Consider the following 19,676-nt stretch of genomic DNA (forward strand, 5'->3'; position numbering starts at 1 on the left):
CACTTTTCTATACGTATATTCTCCATAACAAAAACTAAGAGGGCTTATTGAGGCTCTTAGCAATTTATTGCAAATGATTCAATAAATGTAAGACCTTGGAAATGAAGCTTCTCATGACTGATCCATCTACGTAAATGACAGAAAAGCAAAATAAGGACTGTTCTTTAAAGGTCATATTCTGCCAAGTAAGGGAGCATTGATACTTTCTAAATAGTTCCAGATATGACTCGCCATTTTAAGATTTTCGTCTTTGCTTGGTCACTAAGCTTGGCATAAAAAGTTACTTCCTGAAAATACATCAATAATGTTGACTAAAATAAAATATAGAATTTGAGAATTGCAAAATTTAAAGGGGTCATGTATCCTACATTTATGAGCTGTAATTACTTTGTGAATCTGCTGGAATCTCTTGAAAATACCTGTATGTGCGATATACACAATATTAATATACATAATATATTACACATCATTTTGGGTGGTTCATTGTGACAGTTTATTGAACCCAGGTTATTTACTACGTAATGATCTAAGGCCAAAAGAGCTCAAGAGACAAAACTGGTTAGTGGAAAGTCTAGAACAGGTACTGAAGACTCTAAATTTCCACGTCACTGTTTTTTTTTCACATGAAGGATGCCGTTTCCCCCAAGCCACCTGGCTACACATAAGGTGCACAAGCATAAAGTAAACATTTGTTGAGTTAAAAGGATATGCAAATATCTAGCTCAAACTTCATAATAGAACTATATCCCATCACTACAAGGCTATTATGAACTCAGATTCTCATGTCAAACTGACCTAAATATGACTTTGGCCTCTGTCACTTACTAGCTATATGTTAATGGGTGTATTACTTAATCCAACTCTCACTTGGGAAGTCTGGTAATACCAAATGTACTTTATGATATCATTGTGGGGATTAAAGGAAATAATCAATGTAAAGTATTATAAGCAGCATCTGGCACAGTAAAATCTCACAAAGTGGCTATGATCAATGTTAGGGCATAGTGAATCCTGAATTAAAAGTAGTTGAACTTAGAATTTTAGAATCAGTCAACTAATCCAACTAATTCAGAAATTATGCATTGTTCTAACATTGTGCAATCGGTTAACTTATTCTAGTGACAGGGAATTCACTATAACCAAATAAAGCAGCTCTGATTCGTTCAAAGTCCTTCCTTATTGTTAGGTTGAATTATGTAAAATGGCTGCTTGTAGGTCAGATGATCAGTTATCAACAATTTCTCATAAAATGACCGTACATGTGACTTTCTCTTACTTCCTTTAACAACAGACCTTTAGAAATAATGGGGAGTTAATGCTGAACACCAGAAACCTAGCATTTGCCTTTACATTAGTCAGAAAGAAGGAAATAAGCAATCATGTATAGTTTTCCATATCAAGGACATGGAAAAGATAGGTTTCAAATGGCTCAACAGGAGGAATCCCCATAGAATATATCATATGTGAAGATTTGAGATTACAGATCAGAACTGTCCAACAGAACATTCTGTGATGAGAATACCCTATACATCCACTGTCCAGTATGATAGCCATTAGCCACATATGGTGACTGACAAGCAAGACTAGTGTCATGTGACTGAGAAAGTGACAGTTAATGACTTAATTTCATTTAAATTTATTTATCTATTTATTTTTGAGACAGGTCTTGCTCTGTAATTCAGGCTGGCCTTGAATTCACTATACAGCCCAGGCTGGTCTTGAACTCAAAGTAATCCTCCTGTCTCAGCCTTCCAAGTGCTGGGATTACAAGTGTGTGCCACCATGCCTGCTTGGCTCAATTCATTTAAATTTAAATTGCTACATGTGGCTAGTGGCTACCAGATCAACAGGAAAAGTGAAGAACAGGAGGAAAGAGGCAAGAGATGAAGCTGGAAAAGTCAGCAGGATCTCAATTGTGTTGGTTTGGCGATATTTTGCAAGGGAGAACAATATAATACAGGACAACTATTTCATATGTTTATTTACAATAGTCACCCAAAGAATCATATACAAAAGTGCAGGAAATGGGGCTAGCCACATTTCAAGTACACACACTATAGACCAGGAATCCAGCTGAGGGTCTGGATCCCCTGATAATGTCTTGGATGAGTCCAGCTGAATACCTAGAGCCCATAAGAATACCTCCCATGAATCCCACTCAGAGGCTTGGAGCACACAACAACTTCTCATGCAGGCCTGTTTCACAGATCTGCACTGGGAAGGCCCATAGGTCAGTGGTGGAATCTAGAAAGTTTGTGCCAATAGGATAAAGGATCTGTGCTAGCAGGGTAAGGGATCTGCACTGGAGCCAGGAAGCAACATGCAAAGTAAGAACCAGAGCTCCCCCAAAAGGGGGAGGCATCCACAGCCATCCTCAGCAACAGTGAGGTCCTGAGCTCCTTCGAGGATCAGGAAAGCTGAGTTCCCAGCAGGAAAGCCAATGCAGCAAGCTTCTCCAGGAGACTGGCAGTGCACCATCTTCCCCTCCAGAGCCAGGAAGCAATGCTCAAAGTGAGGACCAGAGCTCCCCCAAAGTGAACCAAAGCTATTTTCAGTGCCAACAAGGCCCCAAGCTCCTTGGAGGATGAGAACAGCCAAGTTCATCAGGAAAGCCAGCATGACAAGCTCCTCCAAGAGAACCAACAGGTCCTTATAGCTTCTACAAGATCCCAACAGCCTTTTCTCAGCTCCCAACAGCCTCACTTCTTCTTCTCCAGTTCTGCCTCTTGTGCTGCTGGCAACAACCCTCAGGTGGGACTCCCAAACCCAGCACCGTGCTTACTCAGTTCAGCTGGGGGGTTATCAGCTGACCACCAGTTGTCAATCCACTACATCTATCATAAGGAATCTGGAGAAACATGTTAACAATTGTGGACTTCATGCCAGGAGCCATGAAGACTCTCAGAAGGGTAAACTTAAGGAAGTAACACCATCAGATATGAGTTTTAGAAAAAAAATTCTGGTTTGTCTTGAAGAGACTGACAGGAAATGGGTAAAGATATCTATCTTGTCTTCAGGAGTTTGCTTTCTTACAGGAGACAACAAAAGACAGAAAAGTGACATGTATATTCCTAAGACACAAATATACAACCAATCACACCCAGTTACATGGACTACCCACGAATGTATTTATATAGGTTACACAGTGTTCGTTAATAGTTGCGATTTACAGTTCTTACTTTTCCTATAGCTCACAAGGCATCCAGCCTCAAGTAGTTGAGGGTGAGCTCTATTTGACAACACTGCCCCATATACTCAGATCTCCACCTGAGCTCCCAAATAAGTCTGTCCACAGATTATCACGCAGCACCCCCACAGTTCTTTTTCCTCTCTGTACATTTCCCTCTGCTCTGTTTAAGGTCCTCACCACTGAGGCTAGTTTTGCCTGTGGTCACGTCACTGACCTGAGTGCTCCCAAGGTCATGAATTTTTAAGGTGTCAGAAAACCACTTTATTTCTATAGAAGGAGGGGTAAGCCCTCACCTGAGAAATAGAAGCCACACTGCTCTAATCTTCACTTATGGGGTAAAACAAAATTAAATAAAGTGACAAAAACAGGTCCTTAGGAACTGATGATGGTAAACCTGTCACTGGCCATCCCCTACAGAATTTTATCCTTCCCTCTCTAAGAACTAATATACACACTTGCACACACATCACATCCCCCACCTCTTCCCTGACACACAGCCTACAAAAACACACACACTCTGCACAAAGACCTCTTCAGTGTCTAGCATTTCAGGGGTACATCCATACAAGGCTGAATTTGCCTCAAGATTAGCCAGGAAGGACCCTGCAGAAGGAATGTTTAAAGAAGAACATAAGCAACAAGAACCCAACAGTCAGACATAGCGCATACGGAGCTGGAGCAATAAACAGCATAATGTGAAGTGTATGTTCTTTGGTGCCTGCCTCACCTGGATTCAAACCTCAGCCCAGTCATTTTTCTAACCAGGTGGTTGTGGGCAGATTACTTAACTTTTGTAGACATACAAATAACACTTTTGTTTTAAGCAAATAATAGCTTATTCTGAGCCAATATGAGTGATAATGGTGTGGGAACATGGATCAAGAGGTTCCCCTAAGGGTCATGGTTTTCCATGGGGGAAAAGTCCTAAAAGAAACTAGGTGGGGACATCAAAGAGATGGACATTTGTAGGTAGACTACAAAGAAGCAGAGAGGACCCTTTCTAGGCTTTAGATGCTATCTCTAACAAGGTAGGGAAATCTGTTGTACGGTTGAGGTGTTATTACATTCTTAGCTTTAGGGCAAATGAAGGCCAAAGGTCCGTAGAATTTAGAATACATTCCAAGAGTTTATCTAATAGTCATAAAAATGCTTGGTCAGATAGGAAGTTGATAGTGAATGATTATTAAAAAGGACTAAAGATAACCCAAGATTGCTTTGGCTCTCGTTCTGCAACTTCCATCTGTCTACAACCATGATGCTCTGGGCAACAAGGCTACTCTGCAGCGTCTTGAATACAGATGTTGAATACAGAGGCTCACACTTCTGAACTTCAGTTTCAGTTCTACGAAAGACCAACTTGGCTGGCTTTCTTGAAATCAATATGTAGTCCAGAACTGGCTTAAACTCTCAAGTGCTCCTCCTGCCTCAGCCTCCCAAGTGCTGGGTTTCATAGACTACTATGCTCTGCTAAAAAAGAATACCGACTTATAGAGGGCTGAAAAAATTAAAAATCTCCTACGTGTAATGTATCCAGAAGATGCTCAATAAACGAAAGCTGCTGCTATCGGTGGAGTTTCATAGGCCACAGGCCTTGGAAGAAAGGCCATCACATGCCTATTTATAAGCAGCATGAGATCTTATAGATGATACCCAGGTCGCACCTAGCACGCTTGCCTTATTTTATAGATAAGACACTGAAGGCAGACACAGGAAGAGACTAGATCAGGGTCACACAGCAAATGAATGGGAGCTGGGCCAAGATTCCAAGTGTGTCTGGAAAGGTTCAGTCCAAGGATTTTTTCTTTAAGGATACTGTTGTGACCTGCCTCCACTTCATTCGGAAACAACAATCCCTGTTCCTCTTTTGCACCCAGGGGTGCAAGAGGAAGTATAGGAGGTAAGCGGTGTTTCTGGTGAAGCCCTGGACTGACTGTCCTCTCCGTCCCCATGGCAACCACAGCTTGGTTGGGGAGGACCCGCTCCTCCGGAGATCCCGCCCCTTCACGCAGCGGACGTGACACGTGCGGCAGGGTCACGTGTTGTTGTTGGGCCCGGAAAGCTGCTTCCGGGTCAATGCAGGACACTGGGCTCCGGCGGCCGGAGTGGGGGCCGAGGTGAAGCGAAGCGGGCCGGGTTGGGCGGGAGCAGGCCGGAGGCTGAGTGGCGGCGGCGGCGGTGGCCGGGAGGTGGGAGGAGAGGCGCAGCCGGAGGAGCCGCCGCAGCAGCCCCCCGCCTCCCCGGCTGAGGGGTGAGTGGAGCCCGCCCGCCGGCTCTCCGGTCCCGGGCCCGCGGCGCTCCCCCCGGGAGGAGGGCGCGGGGCGCTCTGGGTTGGGGCCAAGGGGAGCACCCTGGGGAGGACTCTGGGCGGGAGGGGAGGTCTGCCGCGGGCCGGAGCGAGGCTGGGGCCTGGCTGGGCTGGGGCGGAGCTGGGAGGCCCTGGGAGGGAGAGGGGGGCAGGTCCCGGTTGGAGGGGCCTCCCTGGGAGAACCCGTGCCTCTCTCACTGTACCCCGCGGCCTGGTGGGTAGGGAGATGCCCTCTGACTGGTAGAGACCGAGAGGTGTCTGGGACTGCTGGGGAAAGAGGAAACTTGTCTCTGAACCACCAAACTAAAAAAAAAAAAAAAAAAAGTCCCCAGAGATGGGGAAAGAGTGGCCCTTAATGGACTAGACTCCGATGTGGTGGTTTGATAAGAGGTTTTGGGAGAATACATTTGCCCCTATTGGGATACGCTGAGACGAGGGCGGGGGGAGAAGATGGACGCTGGCAGGGGAGAACCCCCTATCTTTGGGATCTTGGGGTGGTCTGGATGGGGCTTCTCTGTTGAGAGTGAGGAGTAGAGATTCTAGAGCCTCAGCCGGGAGATGTCTTTGGGGGCATGTGATTCCAGAAGTTGTAGCCGAGGAAAGTTGGTTGGAAGAGTTGACCGTTTACAGTTAGTGGAGGAAGGGAGAGCTTTACTTTGGAAGTTGCTAGGTTACACAGAGTTTGTAAGCATTGCCTGCTTGGGGTGTGTTTGGGGAACCTAGCAGTGCCTTCAGGGCCAGCCAGATGGTGGCCAGGCTTGGCCAGGTTCTTTTCATGCTGCCATGGAACTCGAGCATTGGTTTTCTTGGTCCATCTTGAGCAGAGTCTGCATAGGTGCAGAAGATTGAGGAAAACATGCAGCGTTTGGATCTTGAGCTATTAGACCTAGATTTCTAGGGTAGTGTCTTTCAAATTGAGTCCCTCTCTTTTTAAAAAAAGTCATACCTCACAATAGTGCATACCCACATATGAATGAATGGTCTGGTACATACCCACAAATAGTATTTAACTTACCCTTATTAAATGTGATGTGTTCTGACGATTTCTATTATATTCCATTCTCTTCCATTAGAAAAATGCTGACCGAAATGCACCAAATTGATTTATGGGTCGCATCCTGAAGTTTGAGAACTGCTCTTTCTGAGACATTTCACTAGTCAGTGTCCCTGTATTGTAAACTTGTACAAAGATGATTCCAAGAAGAGGGGAGTTTGGGGCAGGAAAAAGGCAGCAGGTGCACTTGCCTGCCTCAGTTGGTTAATGTTTGTAACACGTAGCATATTTGACTCATATTTTCTGATGTACCATAATCTTAATCAGAGATACATTGTTACACAATCATTTGCAAAATTTTTTGCATCGTGCTTTTTCTGTTCTTTGCTGTGTCAGAAATATGAGAGGCCTAGTTTCATTTAGCTGCTTTATCTCTCTGTCATAGTTGAGTATTTTATTTTACTCTTCCAGTGTTGTAAAATACATTGATTTCCTTTTCTGCTCTTTAAATACGTCTTAAGCTGTTTTGCTCCAATAATCATTATATGGCATACCTTTTGTGGTATTAGAGATCAAACGTAGGGCCTTAAGCATGCTAGACAAATGCTCAACCACTGAGCCACAGCGCTAGCCTTTTTATTTTTATTTTATTCCCAAGTTGCCCAGACTGCTGGTCTGGAACTCGCAATCCTCCTGCTTCAATCCCCAAAGACAGCATACTTTTTTGCTACGTATAAAGGTATAGAGTTCATGGCTTTTACATTTTTAAATGTAATCATAACAAATATAACCAAATTAGTTAAATTCTTAATTCCCAGTAAGAAAATGATGTTTTTCATCTGTTTTTAAAATAGCTGAGATTCTTAGTGTCAATTCATAGTAAAAATTAATGAGTGTTGAACAAAGCAAGAGCCCTTAATGTGTTGCTATGTGCTTTAAAAAGTTGTTACACAGCCTCTTGCAATACATTGAGTGCCAAATGATGTTGCCGAATTTCAATAGGTAAATTTATAGGCTGTGTGAGACTAGGGTATTGGTGCTAATTTTTTGTTGAGCGTGAATTCATATTATTTGGGATGTGGAATTCAAAGACACAGTAATCAGGAAAGAATCACCCAATTTAAAACTTCATTAGTGGCGACACATTCTTGATTGGATACCTTATGAAAACCTTGTTGTAAAATACATCTTTCTTGCCTTTGACTATTTGCTTGCTCTGTCTTGGTTGTGAGGCCTGATCCTGGCATGGGTCAGCCATCCTTTACAGATTCTCTCTTTTAATCTGGTAAACGTTGTTTTTGAAGTATTTAGCTTTAAGGAATGTTTAAGATTATTTTATTTTATTGTAAATGTTTGGAACAGTAAGAAAAATTCTCATTAATTTCATTTTTCTGGGAATCATGTGCACCTGTCAATAAACAATTATGGAGAACTTTGAGTGATTATGTGTGCTTTTTTATATTTGCATTTTTTCCCCTACTGTAGGTCTCAGGGCTTATAGTAGACACTCTTCCCTTTGTAATTTTTGCTTCCATACTGCTGTGGGTTTGGAAATCAGGTACTTATGTATTTATTAGAATTTGGCGTAAGTGAAATTATATTGTTCTGAATTTAGTGTTTCATGTGTATACACACACACACACTTTTTTTCCTTAGTGTTCAAACTGTGTAGCTGTTTACTCTTAGTCCTGGACTGCACTCTGAATAAGTGGGCTCTTTATGTATTTTGGGCCTACTCAGCGATATGAGAACTAAAAGGTAATATGAAACTGATAATGATCAATTTGGGTTTCATGAGTGAAGAAATTACTGACCTATGGTTGTTTCCTTTGCCCTGCAAGTGTAGTCATTAAGATTGACTGTTCCCTTTTCAAACTGCCTTGTTTTTGAGTTCTGGATCAGGACAGTAATAGTACAACTATTCCTATTGTTTGTATCCTAGTTTCATTAGATCTTGCAGAGCTTCTTGAGAGTACTGTTCCAGAGAATATGGCTGTAATTATTTCATTTTTCTCAAAAAGCACTAGCTACTTCCCATTGTCAACACTAAATAAAACGTGTACTGTTTATTTAAATGAGCATTCAGGCTCTCCAGACTTTCTCAGATTTTTCTGATATCATTCCATTCCCCAAAGCAGATCTTTCACTAAGGTCTTTGGTCATCCTATCTTCGCTTGTGTGTTACAAAATGTTCCCTAGGGCTGGGGAGATAGCTCGGTGGTAGAGGCTTACTTAGCCTGTGGAGGGTGGGTGAGTGGGGATCGGTTTTGCTGTAAAATCCTGTTCCTCTCATTTCAGATCCAATGGTCCCTCCCTCTGTGAAGTCTTTCTTGTATGTATGTTTTGTACACTTTGTTTTACCCCCTTTAAATCCAAAGCATCTAGAGGTCAGGAGGTGCAATATCCTTGAATCTCTAGGACATCCAGCATAAGGTCTATCAGCACATCATAGGCCAAATGAAGCAGAATTGATTTCACTTATGATTAAAAATGCAGATCCTTGAATTCCACTCTAGACTTGCTGAACCAAAATCTGGTGGAGTCTTGGGATCTGTTTTAGCAAGTTACCAAAGTTACCCTTCTGTACAATAAATTTTAAGAATCACTGGTTTAAATTATAGGAGGCTTGCACAGTTTTTGAGCACATGATGTCAATGAACTGAGCAGTATTGTAGTTCAGCAGATTGATTTACAGCTTTGAAGTCAGCCTAGTTTTGAATCCTGGTTCTATCACTTAACTAGCCTTGTTCCTGAAACCTCACTTTGCATCAGTTTTCTGGTCTGTCAAATGGGGATAATACCTCTTATAAGAACGTTGTGAAAATTACATGAGATAATCCATGTAAAGTAGGACATGGCATAGATAAGCTCTCAGTAGATTTTACCTGCTATTTTCATGATGATAGCTAGAAGGACAATGGCCATTGTGGAAATGAAACATGGTTTTAAGAACAGGTTCCAGGTCAGTCATTGTTAATAACAAATTACTCACGTGGTTTCAAGAATTGAGACTCATAACATTTTCTATTTTAGGTGAACAGGTCATGGGCCGATGCAGTAATTTAAAGTTATAAAAATACTTTGTCTTTTTTAGAAAGATTAGTATCAAATTAGCATATTACATTTTTTCTTCCATTTCCCTGATGGCCAAAAAATGGAAGTATAAACTTGGAACAAAGGACCATAGTCCTTTCCCATCTGGCCTACCCAGCCATTATCAGACAAGATCAGATGTGTTCAGGGTGGTATGGCAGTAGGCAACCCAGCTGTTACCAACTTGTAGCCCACTTCCAGCAGCACATCTCTTATCTTGCATTTCTTTTTATAATTGTTGCCTATACTTGTGCTTTCTCCCTTTTTTATATAGTAAACTTTGCTGCTTTCTTGTGAGACTCAGTTTCATGTGTGACCAAACTCCTTACTCTTTCCGTGCCCTCAAAGTGCTTTGTCAAGACTTGTCTTTGTATACATTTGTCTTAAATGGGATGTGTTCTGGCATATGTTTCTGGCATTGGTTATGAGTCCATCTCTACTCTTGTAAGATGTGTTTATCTGTCTGGACTTTCTGCGCGTTGGGTATGAGTCCTCTCGAGTAAGATGTGTTTATCTGACTCTTTAGCTCCTCTGTCTGGACTTTCTGCTCACAGCTTTTGCAATAATATCAACAATTTATTGACTGTTTACTACATGCTAGGTACTAAGCTAGATGATTTGGTTTTTAAAATTCAGTTTTCACAGTAACTATATGAAACAGCTGTTAATAGCTTCCTTTTACAAATGAGGAAGCAGGCAGAGAGCGGTCACTTGTGCATACTACACATCAGTCATAATCCAGAATTAACTATAACCCGTGCTCTTAAGTGCAGTGCTCTTCTACAATCAGGAGACTTAAGCAGGTGGCACATTTCTAAACCTCAGGATCTTGTGGCTGTGTGAAACTTTCTTTAGTAATTCCTTAATCGTCCTTAGGAATGTGATACATAAATACTGTTGAAAAAAATTGCTGCTTAAAATTGTTCTTAGAATAATGCTTTTCTAGAAATTTTCAGAATTGTTCTGCCATACTTCATGGTGTACTTGACTTTGATTTCACTGTCAGAAAATATTAGTTCATATCTGTTCAAAATAAAATTTGCTTTTCCATTCATCCAACAAATACTTGTTGCCACATGGCAGGCACTGCTCAATGTCCCATTAAACTGGACTGACAAATCCTGTTTCTGTGGAACAGGAGTTCTGGTGGAACTTACGCACTAAACCAGCAGATCTTGATAACTGCTGTAAAGAACAAAAAGAAGTGATGAGTGATCAACAGTGACAGTGGTGCCCTTTTTGATGGGTGGTCAGAGGCAACGTCTTCGAGAAGATAACATTTGTGTTTGAATTTGAGATTCACATGCTGAGATGAAGCAACTCTGCCAAGAGCCAGGAAAAGGGGAAATTAATATGGTAGATTAAAGAAGTGGAAAGCCAGGGAGTTTGAAGCCTAGTGGGCTAGGAAAAGGTGGAAGGAAGTCAGGTTAGAGAAGTAAGTGGAAGTCAGATAAAATGAAACCTTGAAGACTGTATGCCATTGGACTTGATTCTATATAGGAAAGAATGCCTTTGAAAACTTTAAAGGATTATTTGACTTGAATTTTGAAAAGATTGCTTGGCTGCTTTGTGCAAAATTACAAGAGTCAGGAGAGATCAGGTAGGAGGCTGTCATGCAGCAATCCTAGTGACAGGTTGGTGATGGCTTGAACTAGAGCAAAGTAATAAAGAAGGAGAGAACTGGGCAGAATTGGGATGTTTTGGATGTGGTGTTTTGCTGATTAATTACAGAGAGGAAGAGGAAAATACAACTTCTGGGGTGGAAATACAACTCCTACAACAGATTTGGAGAAATGTTGAGTTTTGTTTTTGCCCCAGTGTACCTATTCCTGATTATATACTTCCATCCTCTAAGGATGCCACTACTTCAATGGTACCACTACTTTGAATTTTGCATTTATTCTCTGGCTTTTTGTTTTTACCACATAGGTATGTGAATAAGGATTAATTGTCCATGTTTTTGAAGTTTGTATAACTGGAATTGTACTGTATGTTTTCTTTTGATTAATTATCTTACCCATTGATCATTATAAGTCATTCATGTTGATGAGGAAGCAAGCTTAATGAATTGGCATTTGCTGACTTCCACTGTGGTGTAACATTTCACTTATGAATATGTTTGTGATGTATCCAGCTGCATATTCTTAGATGTGAGGGCTTTTTTTCTCCAGGATTTTTTCAATTTCAGATATTGCTGTTAAGGATCTTCTTGTACCTGCTTACAGGAGCACATGTACAAATTCTTATGAGTTTACTCTGAGAAGTGTAATTACTGGGTATTGTATTTCACCCACATTAACAATGACAAGTTGTGTTTGCACAATAAATACTCCCACCAGTAATAGCAATATAAGTTACTCTTCTTTGCCAGTTGTGGTGGTGCACCCTTGTAATCCCAGCACTGAAGAGGCTGAGGCAGGAGGATTGCCATGAGTTACAGGCCAACCTGGGTTACTGTTATGGTTGTTCATTGTGTCAACCTGAGAAGTTTAGAAGGTTAACTGTGTGACTCAGTAGGGAACCAGGGTCCTTACTTTGTGTTTATCCTGAGCCTGTGCAAGAGGACAGTGTGGGCATGGGTGGATAGTCAGCATACAATGTAAGGGAGGAAAAGAGGCTTGCTTCCCTGCTTTGTGATCTTGTTGCTTTGCTGTCTTCTGCCACCTTGAAGTGTTGCCCCTTTGCCATGTGCCTTGGAGTCAGCTGATTATAGACTGAAACCTCCACAAACTGTGAGCTAAATTATCCTTTCCCTCCTTTATTTGGGTGTTGGGTATTTTGTCTCAGCAGTGAGAGAAAAGCAACCAAGACAAAATTTGGTACCAGAGAAGTGGGGTCATTACTATAATTATACCTGACCATGTTTCAAGAGCCTTTGGAAATGGCTTGTGGGAAGTGTTTGGAAAGGTTCAGAGATTTCCCCCGAAAGAGAAGCGCTAGAATGCCTTCCACTGTTCTGTATGAGAGATTCTGGTCAGAGCTTAGAAGACCAAAAGGCTGATAGAAATCCTGCTGGTAAAGACAGGCCTCAGGAGGTTTCTGCTGGGAAGGATTGCATTGGGTGCTGGATTCCAGATGATGTGTGTTATGGCTTGGCAGAACCTTTGTGTGCATTTTGCTCTTGTCCAGAGACTTTGCCTGAGATTGAGATTAAGGGCGGTGGACTGATTAATCTGGCACAAGACATTTCAAGGCAGTTCAGTGTTAGGGTGGTAGCATGCCTATTGTTAGAGGCTTTTAGCCAGATGTATGTTGAGAATCAAGAGCAAAGAGCCCAGCAGGATGATTTAAAATGTAAGTTTGGCCAGAAAGGAAGCTGCAGTAAAACTGTGGACTGCAAAGATAGAGCTGAGGCGATTTCTGTTGCTGAGGAGGAACAGGAGAATAGAAAATATGGCCTGAGGGCGTCACCAAAAGCCGCAAGTCTCCACCCTTCAGAGCCTTAAACCTGCAAAAGTGAAAAGACTGCTTTGAGGAGAAAACTGCAGAGTATTGTTCCAGCATGGGCGCAGCACCACACCAGGTTCCACAATGGCAGCCACATCGAAAATTTGTTCCTCAGAATTGGATTCAGACTGCCCAGTGATCCAGGCACTCAATCCCTGCAGCCAAGAGAGGGAAACCTGGCTACTGCTCCAGGTGGCAGCAGACCTTGGCATCATTGATGTGGCGCTGGTTTTAAGTGTGTGGAGAGTGCAAGAATTCTGAGGTTAAAAGGCCTCCACCCAGATTTCAGAAAAAGGCCTGGAGGCCAGGTAGTGTGCCCCTGAAAGGGCAATGTGTAAAGCTGTGAGAGAAGCCTAAAGTGCAGTGGAGACCCCATAAGTGTGGAAAAGCCAGGAACGTGGATCATGTAAGGAAGGCTGCAAGGTGGGAGCAAAGCAGGCCTAAGAGAAAAGCCGTGAAAGCTGTAACCACCAGCAGTGCCATAGGGGTGGAGTCACACAAGCCCTTTGGAGCTCACAGTGTTCCAAAGGTTGCTAGATGCTGGACGTGGAACTTCAGGACTTAACATTTGCCCAGCTGGATTTTGGACTTGCTTTGGTCCCATTCCTTTGTATTCCTGTTTGTAACTTTTGGAATGAAAATGTTTATTTTGTGCCATTGAATGTTGGAAGTGTTTTAACTTTTCATTTGTGCGGGGGCTTGCAGCTAAGAGTTTGCCTTACATCTCTGAGGAGACATGGGTCTTGACTTTTCAGCAATGCTGAAACTGTTAGGACTTTGGCAACTCTTGCAGATAGACTAAATGCCCTTTGCATAAAGGGATGTGCATGAGCTTTGGGGGCAAAATGTTTTGATTCTAATGTAATATAATGTTGATAAACCTAATACTGGTTCATAAGGATTGTTAAACCTGTGTTATAAAGTCCAAGTGGTGAAATGATAAGAATAATGTCTTTGTATCTGGAAACTGGTTTAACGAAATGCCTCTGGTTGCCAACTTGACAAGGGGTGGATTGTTACAGTTGTCTATTGTGTCAACTTGAGAAGTTCAGAAGGTTAATTATGTGACTCAGCAGGGAGCTAGGGTGCTTACTTTGTATTTAGCCTGAGCCTGTGCAAGAGGAGGGCACAGAGACAGTATGGGCATGGGCAGATAGCCAGCATACAATATTAGGGAGGAAAAGAGGCTTGCTTCCCTGCTTTGTGATCTTGTTGCTTTGCTGTCTTCTGCGGCTTTGAAGTGTTGCCCCTGTGCTGTGTCACCCTGCCTTGGAGTCAGCTGATTATAGACTGAAACCTTCACAGACTGTGAGCTAAATAAACCTTTCCCTCTTTCATTTGGGTGTTGGGTATTTTGTCTCAGCAGTGAGAGAAAAGTAATCAAGACAGTTACATAGTGAGTTCAAGGCCAGCCTGAACTACATAACAAGACCCTGTCTCAAAAAAAAGCAAAAATAAATAAATAGGCTGTTTTTTTTTTTTTTTTTTTTTTTTTTTAAAGAAAGTTACTGTTCTTCGGTATATTCTTGAACACTTGATGTTACCAGAATTTTTAAGTTTTGCTGCTTTTTTTCTTTTTTTCTTTTTGGTACGGGGAATTGAACTCAACCTTGTGCTTGCCAGGCAGGCACTGTGCCACTGAGCTATATTCCCAGCCCAAGTTTTGCTTCTTTATATGAAACGGTATTTTCATTGAAATTTTAATGTGTATCTGAATACTATTGAACATGAACATCTTTTATGTATATTTATTAGCTTTTTGAGGTTTGTCTTCTATTAAATACTGGTTCATATTTTTTGTCCATTTTTCTATTGGGTTATTTACCTTTTAAATTGTTTTGAGTTTTTCATATTAGTTATTTGTGTTACGAGTATGTTTTGTTTTTTTTTTTTTCCAATATCTGACTTTTCTTTTTATGTTCTAATGTCTTTTGCTGGTCACAAGCTTTTCATTTTACTGGCCAACTTTTCCTTTATGGATTTTTAAAAAAAAGTTTTGCTAATAACTAGTTGCCTAAGTCAAGATCATAAAGCACATCTATTAAAAGGAATAACTTTTCTTCTCAAAGAGAAAGTTTGCTTTCTCATTTTATTCAGAATTGAAATTTTTTCTGTATTGTGAGGTCAGGGTTCAATTTCACTTTTTCTCAGATTGACATTCATTGTCCCAGTTATTGACTAGTATAAGTTTTCTTTATGGATCTCTATGCCATTGAAATAATTTTACCAATTTTCATGAGGAAAAGCGTCACTAAATGAGTAAGAGGCTATGTTTTCATAAAGAGCACCTGCCTTTACAAAACTTACCCCTTAATCTGTTAATAGCACCCATGAGACTATCTTCATAAAAACTTCAGAGAATACTCATAAAAAGTCACAATAAGGATTTGAGAATTTGACCTTATTTATTTAAGACTGTTTCTGGCACAGTTTTCTGTTCCAGAGGTCCATTTTTTCCCCCTAGAGTTATTTTTTTTTTTAACAAAGTATACTTGAGTTTTGTTACTTGGAGTATTTTTATATGAAGTTGCCACAAACACTGAATTAGTGAATATGAAATGACTACTTAGGGGAAGTATGTATAGAATTGCCTTCTTGTGAGCCCGTGATCTTAGTGACATTTTTGCCAAATGGTTAATACATGAACCTTGTCTAACATGTTTTTTGTGTGTGGTACTGGAGTCAAACCTAGGGCCTTACACATACTAGGCAAATACTTATATCACTAAGCTACATTCTCAGCACTATGTGTTTCTTTTTAAAGATACTATGTTTAATATATATTGTTTATTTGCTCAATTGATTTCACTACAAATAGCAGTATAATTTATATCTGAAGGAAGCTCTCTAACTCATATTTTCTTCATGAGGCACATGTTAGCTTCCTGCACTTTAAGAATACTAGTTAGCATTCAAGCACTACTCTTGGGGTTCATTCTAAATAATTAAATCACCACTTAAAGGCACACAAATCTGAAAAGCATGAAACTGAATAGGTCAGGAAAAGGGCACATGTTGGCATGAGAACTGAAATGAGAAGACAGTGTGCCATGTTCTGCCTCAGTGGGTAATGTGAACATTTGGCTTCTCAAAGTTTTCATGATCTCTGTGTGTACCTGCAAATAACCTCAAAACTGTGGCAAGTATTGATTGTGGTGTTAGAAATAAATTTGAGTAGGTAAAATAATTTGCATATTCATGAGTATGGAATTCATGGAGAAGGAGGCTAGAGCTATGAAATACTGGGAGACCACATTAGCACTTTCCTTGTCAGATTTATATACATCTTTGTAACATTTTATTTTATTTTAAAAATAAAAGGAAGAAAACATTAACAGAGAAACTTACAACATAGCAAAAGAACAGTACAAACAATACAGTGTTACAAAGTGATAGGAAATTAACAATGCTTGTTGTATTACATATTGATCTCTTCAAAGTGGTCTCTCATAAAAACAGAGACATGCAATATTGATCAATCAAGGACTCATTAACAGTTTCTTTCAGCAAAGAAATAGAAGACAGTAAATCAACTATGTTAACTATCCTGTATATACATACATATAAAATTTCTCCTTCTTTCCCTTCTCTTTTCCCACATCCCAGTTGCCCTTTACCCTTGGGCGTTTTCCTATCATTTCACAATGTCTATCATACCTCCAAGTTTTTATTAACTCTTTCAGGTTTTACGCTAGTGAGACAATGCGGTGCTTGCACATGCAGGCCTGATTTGTTTCACTTACGAGTATGGTCTCTAGTTGTGACCATTTACCTATAAAAGCCTCAAGTTTATCTTTCTTTATAGCTGAGTAATATTTCATTATATAAAAGTACCACAATTTTCTTGTCCAGTTCTCGGTGGATGGACATTTGGGTTGCTTCCACAATTTAGCAATTACAAATTGTACTGCAATGAACATAGGTGCACATACATCAGTGTAATATGATGCTTTTAGATCTTCTGGGAAAATACCCAGAAGGGGAGTAGCTGGGTTGAATGGGACCTGTAGTCCTAGTTTGCTGAGGAATCTCCAGACTGATTTCCACAGTGGTTTCACCAGTCTGCATTCCCACCAGCAGTGGAGAAAGGTTCCTATTTCTCCACAGCCTTGCCAGCATTTGTTATTGGTTGATTTTTTATTGCTAGCCATTCTTACTGGGGTAAGGTGGAATCTCAGTGTTGTTTTAATTTGCATTTCTCGAATGACTAACGATGTTGAACATTTTCTCATGTATTTATTTGCCATTTGTATTTCATTATCTGAGAAGTGTGTGTTCATCTCAGCTGCCCATTTTTGGATTGGGTCTTTGAATTTGGGGGGGCTGATATTTTTTAATTCTTTATGTTCTAGATAGAAGCCCTTTGTCTGAGGGACAGTCAGCTAAAATTTTTTCCAAGTTTGTGGGTTTTCTTTTTACTCCGCTGGTGATTTCTTTAGATGTGCAGAAACTTTTCAGTAGGATGAGATCCCAGTTGTTGATTATAACATTTTATTTAAAAATAATTTAATGCAAGGAATCTTTAATAGTGTGTTCTGAATGATAGATGCCATTATTTCAATAGAGACTTCTTTTTTGAGGGCATTCTTATCACTCTATTTGTAATTGTGGTATTATTTAGTTCACAGATAAATGTTTTATTTTATTTTATTTTATTTTTACAGATAAATGTTTAAAACAAATAATTTTAGGAAAAAACACAACTCTTAAAATGTTGAAAAATCCAAATTATCAAATCTTTATTGTGACTTTTTATGAAGATTTTCTGAAGATAGTCTCATGGGTGTTATTAATAGCTTAAGGGATGTTTTGTAATGGCAGGTGCTCTTTATGAAAATATAGCCTCTTATTCATTTAGTGACATTTTTTGTCATAAACATTGGTAAATGATTTCAAGAAAAAGATAAATGAAGATTATATACCATTTCACTATTTCTAAGTGTGTTGCTCGATGACATTAAATACATATACACCACTGTCCATTTCCAGATCTTTTTCATTTTCCAAACTGAAACTCTGTACCCACTAATCAGTAATTCCCTGCCCAGCCACTATTCTGTCTGTTTCCATGAATTTGAGGACTGTAGGTACCTCATATAATTATAGTCATACAGTATTGTCCTGTTGTGTTTGGTTTATTTCATTTAGCATAATGTCTTCAAGATTCCATTGTGTTATAATATCGTTAGAATTTCTTCCTTTTTGAAGTTGGATAATATTCCATTGTATGTATGACATTTTACTTGTTCATTCACCCACCGATGGGCACCTGGATTGTTTCCGCCTTTTGGCTATTGTGAATAATGCTGTGAACACAGGTGTGCAAATAGCTGTTTGACTCCTTTCTTTCAGTTCCTTTAGGCATGTATCAGCAGAAGTAGAATGGCTGATGATAATACAATTCTTTTTGAGTTCAGAGTTTGTTAATAAACCTGCTTTTCATACTTTATAAAATGTTTAATAGGTACAATTAAAAGTGACTAGAAAAACGTAGTATATTTAGTGGGTTCCAATTATGTACAAAGTTCAGGTCTGTGATGGATACAGAAGAGCATTAGGGCCAGGGAGATAGCTCAGTGGAACAGTGCCTGCCTGGCAAGTGCAAGGTCCTGAGTTTGATTCCCAGTACCAAAAAAAAACCCAACAAAACAAAACCCAAAAGAGTATTACGGCATGATTCCTACCCTCAAAAAGCTATCTAAGGTACAAAAAATATATGAGAAATAAGTACATGAAAATTACATCATGATGCATGAATTTAATAATGGTGTATGGACAAAAATAAGTATTATGCCACTATGTAACTGATTAGTTGCACATTGAAATTTTAGGCAATAAATACCATGAGCTCAGAACAAAGAAAACATGAAGCCAAAAGATATCTCTGAAAAGACTTCATCTCTAAAGGACATTTTGAATTGGGTGTTGAAGCAGGCATAAAAGTTAGGCAAGTATTGAGGCAAAGGCAACATCTTCCAGCAAAGGTAGAATAGCATTATAAATGTCAGACATTTTTATTATGCTGAAACATTAATTAGCATAGTCTTTATTTTGTTAAATCCGTGTAAAACAAATGGCAAGTCATCCAGCCCTACATACCTGTTAGTATGTTTACTGGAGGTGAGAGTAGTAATAGGGACAGTAAAAGTAATTGCTAATATTTATTAAATGCTCTCTTATGCTGAACAGTTGTTACTGTATAATCTTTATTCTTCAGCAGTTCTCTGAGCTTGGAGTTAACAGCTATGTATTACCCCTTCCTGTAGATGAGGAGTCTTGGGGAACTTCAGTACCTCATCCACAGTCTTCCAGCCAGTTTAGTTCCAGGATTGGCACTTATTAACATTGGGCCTATTGCCATATCATGGAATGTGGGAGGGGCTAGTAAAATTTCTTATAATACGTAAATTTATGCGGCCTATCCGCATTGCTCATGTTTTAGTATGCTGCCAGTCCCTGATTATTAGCCAGAACAGTTTGTAATCTAGGAAGCCAGAGAGTGACGAACTAGTAGTCACTTCCTAATGAGACTTTTCCTTAACATGGAGGCTTCTGTAGAATAGAGATAATGAGGTAATCTGTTCTGAACAGCTGGTAATGATCATAACGGTGTGGGTATGTTCACAGCTGCAAGAAAACAGGTGTAT

The 19,676-nt window shown here is 40.0% G+C and overlaps 1 protein-coding gene across 2 annotated transcripts in view; it reads left to right on the plus strand.

The window, feature by feature from the left end:
* The first annotated feature begins 5,224 nt into the window (after positions 1 to 5,224).
* Positions 5,225 to 19,676, plus strand: part of Tbcel (tubulin folding cofactor E-like) — a 74,828-nt gene continuing 60,376 nt past the window's right edge. The window contains exon 1 of one of the 2 annotated variants that reach the window (XM_005378356.2): positions 5,225 to 5,304. The gene's annotated coding sequence lies outside the window, so the exon portion shown is untranslated. Of the gene's footprint in view, positions 5,305 to 5,359; positions 5,439 to 19,676 lie in introns of those variants that run through there. The other variant, XM_005378357.2, reaches the window with a different exon arrangement.

This window comes from Chinchilla lanigera, unplaced genomic scaffold (assembly GCF_000276665.1).
Source record: "Chinchilla lanigera isolate Chin_1 unplaced genomic scaffold, ChiLan1.0 scaffold00011, whole genome shotgun sequence".
In the NCBI taxonomy this organism is placed as follows: domain Eukaryota; kingdom Metazoa; phylum Chordata; class Mammalia; order Rodentia; family Chinchillidae; genus Chinchilla; species Chinchilla lanigera.